Consider the following 7,067-nt stretch of genomic DNA (forward strand, 5'->3'; position numbering starts at 1 on the left):
TGTGTGTTTTATCTTCTGCCCAGATTTTATTCCAAAATTCTTGCACTTCTTCTTTTGATGGGACAGACTTTATTGTTACTGGTGTTTTCCCTATCTTCCTGTAGACATTTTTGGGGTTATTTTTGAACATGTTATTATCTCGGAAGAATCTAACACGCTTTTCATACCTTGCTATGCGGGCAGCTTTAGCACATACCTTTTGCTTGATGGTTTCTATGGTGGCATCAATGTCAACTATGGTTTTCATATTATTATTATTATTATTATTATTATTATTATTATTATTATTATTATTATCATTATTATTATTTCTGCTATGGGCACAACGCCAGAAGTTTGGTGGGAGGGGACTAGTCGATTACATCGATCCCTTGGCCTGACAAGTACTTATTTTGTCTGTTGGTCTAGATACGATCTGGATGATTCGATGCGATTTGTTCAAGTTCATACTGGCACATTCGAGAAATCTAGTCGGTTCTTGTCAGATCTTGGAAACGTCTTTGCAGGTTTGTGAGGATTTTGCAGTCCCTCTCCTTTCAGCTAATTTCACACAATCCAAGCGTGCATCCAAATGTTGTTTCAATCATCCACTAGTTCTAAAGCGCGGGACGTTTCTAGGAAGACCTCTAAGCGGCTTAAGAAATCTTGCCGCCTCCTTCTAGATGTTGCCGGCTAATAGTCTGAAGATATGGCCTTCACTGCTGGCCACATCCAGTACCACCAGCTTATCTTCTAGGCCCAGGAAGATTATCCATAATTCGAGACCCAGAATTTCCAAAACAACATAGTTTTTCTGCCTCTCGATCCTGGCTGATGGAGATGCGTAGAACTCGTAGCGTCGAAAGTGGATGTGAAGGCTTGTACCTCGGAAATTCTTCTCCCACTGATGACCATCACATCTACATATAGTGAGCTGAGCTCGTTAAACAGGTGTCTCTGCTTTCGAGTTTACGTGCATTCACACTGCTTATTCTAAGTAAAGTTATGTTAGATAAAAGAAGGAAAGTGAAAAGGACTGCTTACCTTATTCCTGAGGAAGGACAGGTATTCCGGCCTTCCGACTGGTTTTAGGTGTTTCCAAAGGATAATCTTTGTAGTGTCATTTGTTAACATTTCTCCTAAAATCTATTCAGTGGGGGTGTTTAGTTTTCAAAAAGTTGTGTTTATATTGCTTTGATTATGTGTGTCGGTATACTATTTGCAGGTGTGATGTAGTCACCGTGCGTAATGCTTGTATATTGATGTATGAATTACATTTGCTGTTTGTGTCAATGGTCTCGTAGTTAATGATTTCTTTTTTCTTTGTTCGTGTTTGAGGTAGTGTTTTGGCTTATGTTTTGGGTGTGAATTAAGTTGTGTATGTATTTGTAATGTTGTCATTGGTAGTGGTGGTAGTGACGTGACGGTGCTGATAGGATTGGTGCTGCTATTTTTGGCGGTGGTGTTGGTGCATCGTTGTGAAAATGCATCTCTCCTTTACATTCGAACTTCCGAGATTTCTTGCTAGCATAGTGCTTTGGGGTTTTTTCCCCTTTTTGTTTCTATTTTCCTTTCTCTTGTGAACTTTTTTGCCATTTAGAGTTGTAACGGTTAGGTTTTAATTGTGATGGTTACCAATTGTAATGGGTAAGATTGATTAGGTACACAATAATATGAAATGTCGGAGTCAGCAGTTGTAACGATAAAAATTTGTTGTTATAACGGCAAATTGTAGGATGTGAAAGATGAACAATGCATGAAGTTTTTTAAGGAAATATTTATTTACCGTTACGTGACAATACCTTGCCTCGACGGGCAGGTTATGATAAATCCAAAAGCATGTGAAGTAAAGTTTGTGTTCTCTTCATTGTTTAGTAGTAATTACAGAGAGAGATAGAATGATGTTGCAAGAGAACAGAATTAGAGCTAGTGAGAGTTGTAGGGTTGTGGGCCGTTGTCTCACAGTTGTTGACAGTAAACTTCATTACTCCCTCTGACCAAGATTCTAGCTGGTCAGCCAGACTTCGTTCTCAAGAAAGTCACCGAAGTGACTGACTGTCTTTTGCTTGCAGGTTCTTGTTTTTATAACTATCCAGAAGGATAAACATATCGTTGAGAACAATGGGCTTCGTTGGTGGTTCTGTGATATCTCTATTCTAGCTTTTGGTGAAGTAGAAGAGGTTAGAAAGGGTCAAGTGATGAAGACATTGTTTCGGCCTAGCTAAAGCAATCTGGCAAATGTAAAACTACTGTCAGAGAAAAACCATTGTTCCACCGTGAGAAAAGTTCTGTTGAACTGTAAATTTAATTTTGGCTATGGTGGATCGAATCCACTTCATGCTTGCAAGATTCACTACAGAATCTTTCTCATCATCTTCATCACACGACATGTCAGAGTTGTCCAAAACGGAGAAAAGCATGAAGAAGGATAGTTTATTCTGTTGTTATTTTTGTTGTTGATTTGGGGATTCTGTTGCTGTTGTTGCTATTGTTGGTTGTGTCTTTGAGAGCGTTGCTTCTTTGTTGTTACTCTTGCTTCCACGTTTTGTATTGCTGTAGACGCTGCTTCCATTCTTGCATCTGGAGCTGCAGCCACTGTTGCTACGATTGCATGCTATTGCTGTTCCTATTGGTGTGGCAGTTGCAGTGGCTGTTAGTGTTTTTAATGTTGTAGTAATGGAGACTTTCTTTCAGTTGTCATTTTCTGGTGTATTGAGGAGAAGGGCCTAAAGTGATCGGGTTTAGTACATTTGTGGAACCTAGGACTTCTAACCGCGAATGCACTCAGCAGTTTCTTCCTTCCTGATGTCTTTATTACGTCGATGTCCCTGCCAGTGTTTCGACGTGAATCAGGACGTCCAACCCCATCCTAACTCAATTTCCCTTTCGAAATCTTTTTACTTCTTGCAGCGCATTTCACCACCTGTGCCTTTAAAGCGATACCGATGGTGTCACCTGACCTGTAGGTTCTTTTAGCAGAGTCAGCTCTGTTGTAATCATTCGGGTCAAGTTCCCGGAGTGAGGACAACATCTCTCTACTTTAGTCTCAAAGAATCTAAAAATGGGTCATGAAGTAGGCTCTTAATGTTCTTATTATATTGTAGTGAAACCACCTCTCTCACGATTATATATTTACAAATGCGAACGTAGCAGGAAACAACTCTTTCCCGCCTTGCTGTGTCATCACCTGACTGACTTTTATTTTCGCGGCATTTGCCTCCAGTCAGTTCGCGCCAGGACGCAAACCGACCAACCATAGCCACTCATAAGGTCACATGAGAGAGTATTTTTCTGATGCTCTCTGGAGCCTCTATTTTCCTATAAATAGCCTGTTAGATACGCGTCAATTTGTCGCGGCTACAGATCCTCACAGATCTGGTCGTTGACCACACACGTAACACAGCCAGCCAGTTCCAGCGACGACATCAACAGCATCGCTCAACCACGTACTACCAGCATCGTCGCCAACGTCAACATGATTTCTCCACGTACACAAGCAACCGCAGCTTCTCTTCTCAACCCTGTTGTGTGAATTGTTCACCACGAAATTAACAGCCAGAACTCAACCTGCGAAGAACATCTGTATCAAGAATCCGGCCCGGCATCGAAGCCTCAACTGCACGACAAGTGACTCAGCTCTGCCTCAACCGTAACCTCTTATATACAGACAATCTAACTACTGTGTACCTTAACAGAACTGGTATATCCTTATCCGTGTTACTGACTCTTATCTATACTCTGTATCTCTTGCATTCACATACATATATTTGTACACATACACTATTTTGTTTACATGACGGCCTGTCTTATATTGTGTTTTAATATGTCGCATTCACACACACACAGACATACAGTTTAATGCCCCAATAAATCTTACTGTTATTCATCTTTATCGGTTGCGTTTCTATCCTTATCTTACTGGCACTCCTTCGCATTTCACATGCGAATTCTCTATGCTATAGTATTATAACATATTATCATTATATATTTTGTGTCGACCGTGTGACGCGTTAAAAAGGAGCCTGTTTTCCATTCGTCACCATTTCTCCTTTGGTTCGCACGGTCGTTCTACAATATTTTATCTTTTTCTTGATTCAGGCGTTAGACTACGGACACGCTGGAATTCCACCTTGAAGAATTTTAATTAAAGGGATCACTCCCAGTACTTTTTTTTAAGCCTGATACTTATTTTATAGGTTACTTATGCCGAACCGCTATGTCACGGATAATGAAGTTGTACCGAATACACATTTAGCTGGATTGATCTTTACATGATACGCTCGCAGACGTTGAAACAACTGAGCTAGATATTGATGATGATGTTCAACTGTATCGCTAGCTACTAGGAGGTCATCTACATAAGCAAAACAAAATTCAATCCGCATACGATTTCATCGATGAAGCGCTGGAATGTACTGGCAGCATTTCTCAGACCAAAAGGCCTAGACGGGAAATGGAATGAACCAAACGGAGTGGTTACGGAAGTTTGAGGTATATGTTCCGGGTTCATCGGGATTTGGTGGTACGCACGTACCAGATCCACTTTGGAAAATATAGTGCAGCCATGGAGAACGAAAGAGAAATCCTTTAAGTTGGGTAGAGGATAACGATTGGGCGTGGTGATAGCATTAAGTCTCCTGTAATCACCAACGGGTCTAAAATCCGCTTCACCCTTCCGAGTTAAGTCTTGCGGAGATGCCCAATGGCTAGTAGAAGGACGTATAAGACCGATCTGGAGCATGTGCTCGAATTGAGCGCGGGCTTTCTTGAGCCTGTCTGGCGCTAATCTATGTGGAAGAGATAAAACGAGTGGGCCAGTTGTAATAAAATGTTGAATCGAGTGGACTGTCTGGGTAGGCTTAAATGAGAGATCCGTTAACTCGGGAAACGAAGCAAGAAGAGTATGAAACTGCTTACTGGTAACAGCTACAAAAAATTATGGGCTGAGGATATCAGTGGTAGATTCACATGCAGGCGTAAAGATGTGGTAGTATCCACAAGTCTCTGTTTCCTCACATCTACCAAGAGTGAATAGTGGTGTAAGAAGTCCGCCCTGAGGATAGGATGCGGCAGGTCGGCGATGACAAAAATCCATTTAAAATCTCAACACAAGGCAAGGTCTAGAGTTAAAGATGTCTGACCGTAGGTTTTGATGGGAGACTGGTTCACCGCGTATAAGGAAATACTGGATAACTGTGGCTTGTTAGAGCTGAACCGTAATGGCAAAATACTGCAACTTGATCCTGTATCGACCATGAACGACCTGTTTGAGACTAGGTCCCTAATGAAGAAAGACCGATTAGCTGAAAAGTTGTGAGAGAAGTCTGACGTGCCCAGGCTCTCCAGGTTCAGTTTTCCGACACTTTAAAAGCACAAGGCTTGTTACAATGACGTGCCTTGTGAAAACGAGCGTGGTACCAACACACTGAAGAATTATTGATTGAAAAACTGTTACGTCGTTGAGAAGAGAAAGAACGACTTCGCGAACGCCGTCTAACACAACAGATTTGAGATATTTGGCGCGTTAAACCATCGATAGCCTTCACCATGACATCTCCATTTTTATTATCAGGCTGTTGTTGAGAAGACGTTGAAGCAATAACCGAATCAGCTGCGGTGGGTCTGTGAGGAAATTCCATTATCCTATCTGCAGATGAAGCGATTTGATCTATAGTGTTGGTGTCAACCATATTCGCCAATATCGTCTGTACATTAGTTGGTAAGCGGGGGAAAAAATAATTTTTTTACGAAGAAGCTGTCTGCATGTGTATCGTCACTGAGTTCTCGGATCCGCCTAAGAAATTCCGAAGGAGTTCTGTCACCCAGGTTCTCATCCTGTAACCATGGAAACGGCTTTCTGATGATTTAGAATTTCTGCGTAGTACTTCTGTTCTCAAAGAATCGTTGGTCATGCCTTTGGAAAATCTGTGATGATATCTTTAACGGTATCTGCTAAAATCGCGAGAATGCCACTAATAAGCACGTGTAGCTACTCTACCAACCCTCTATAGAAATCCGCAGTGGTAACCTCACTGCCGGTATTGCTCGCCCGAGAGAACAGGTTGAGCGGCTTATATACCATGTGCTGTGAAGTAAAAATCAAGCTGTGCAAACTATAGCTTAGCATCGCCAGAATAAGCTGGGATGGAAGTGTTACTCAGGATTATGACAAAAAAAAAACAGGCGTGATAAGTTGACTTTTTCCTTTGACACGGAAGACGCGAAATTATTTCAAAACTAGAATATCAGAGGTGCTGGTAGAGTAATGTAGAATTACCTTGAAGAGTGAAGTTTGGCGTCGATTTACCACGTGCTGTGGGTTGCGTATTCAAAAATCGGGTTCACTATTTTGTAGCGGCTGCTGTGTTCTGACGTCGGAAGTACCATTTTATAGTGATGTCAGTAAGTGACATCCTATAATTTTTATAATTGCATACAAGAAAGAGGGGTCACCATCTTGCACGTAAACGACAAGAAAATAAGCAATTTGTAAGACGTTCGTAATAAGTCATAACATATAAGGTTAATTGAGGGAAAAGCTAGTGACATCACTTGAACATATTTTGCAAGCAAATAAGGTGAACATCCGCGCGTGCAGGTATGCATGCGAGAGGCATGACTCAATGCATGTCTAGGAACCGACAGGCAAGAGTGAGTTCTTTATTTGCCTATAAACGCCTTACAAAGATATAAAAAACACAAAGGTGGGTCGGGAACAAGCAACAGACATGCATTACAGTGGAGGGGGAGTTCATGCGTCTGTGATTACGAATGTAGAGTTAAAATGACAGAAACGTCATGTGATTAAAAATTAATGATATATAATTAGGAATTTTACAAAATTTTCTTCCGGGTTTCATTTCAACCCGCCGACTTTAGACCTTTGCTTTACTTCTTTTGTGGGAGAGGTAGGATCGCTTCCTTCCTTCTTTTCCCTAGACCAGCTACACAAGCACGGCCCCATTCCTTCTCAACTTTCTTACCACGCTTATTCATATTTTCTCATATACACTTTGGGGCAGGCACTTCCTCTCCAGACGGATTTTCCTTATGAGGTGGAAGTTGAACCAACTTTCCAACCCCTGTCC

This window comes from Octopus bimaculoides, chromosome 10 (assembly GCF_001194135.2).
Source record: "Octopus bimaculoides isolate UCB-OBI-ISO-001 chromosome 10, ASM119413v2, whole genome shotgun sequence".
Lineage (NCBI taxonomy): Eukaryota > Metazoa > Mollusca > Cephalopoda > Octopoda > Octopodidae > Octopus > Octopus bimaculoides.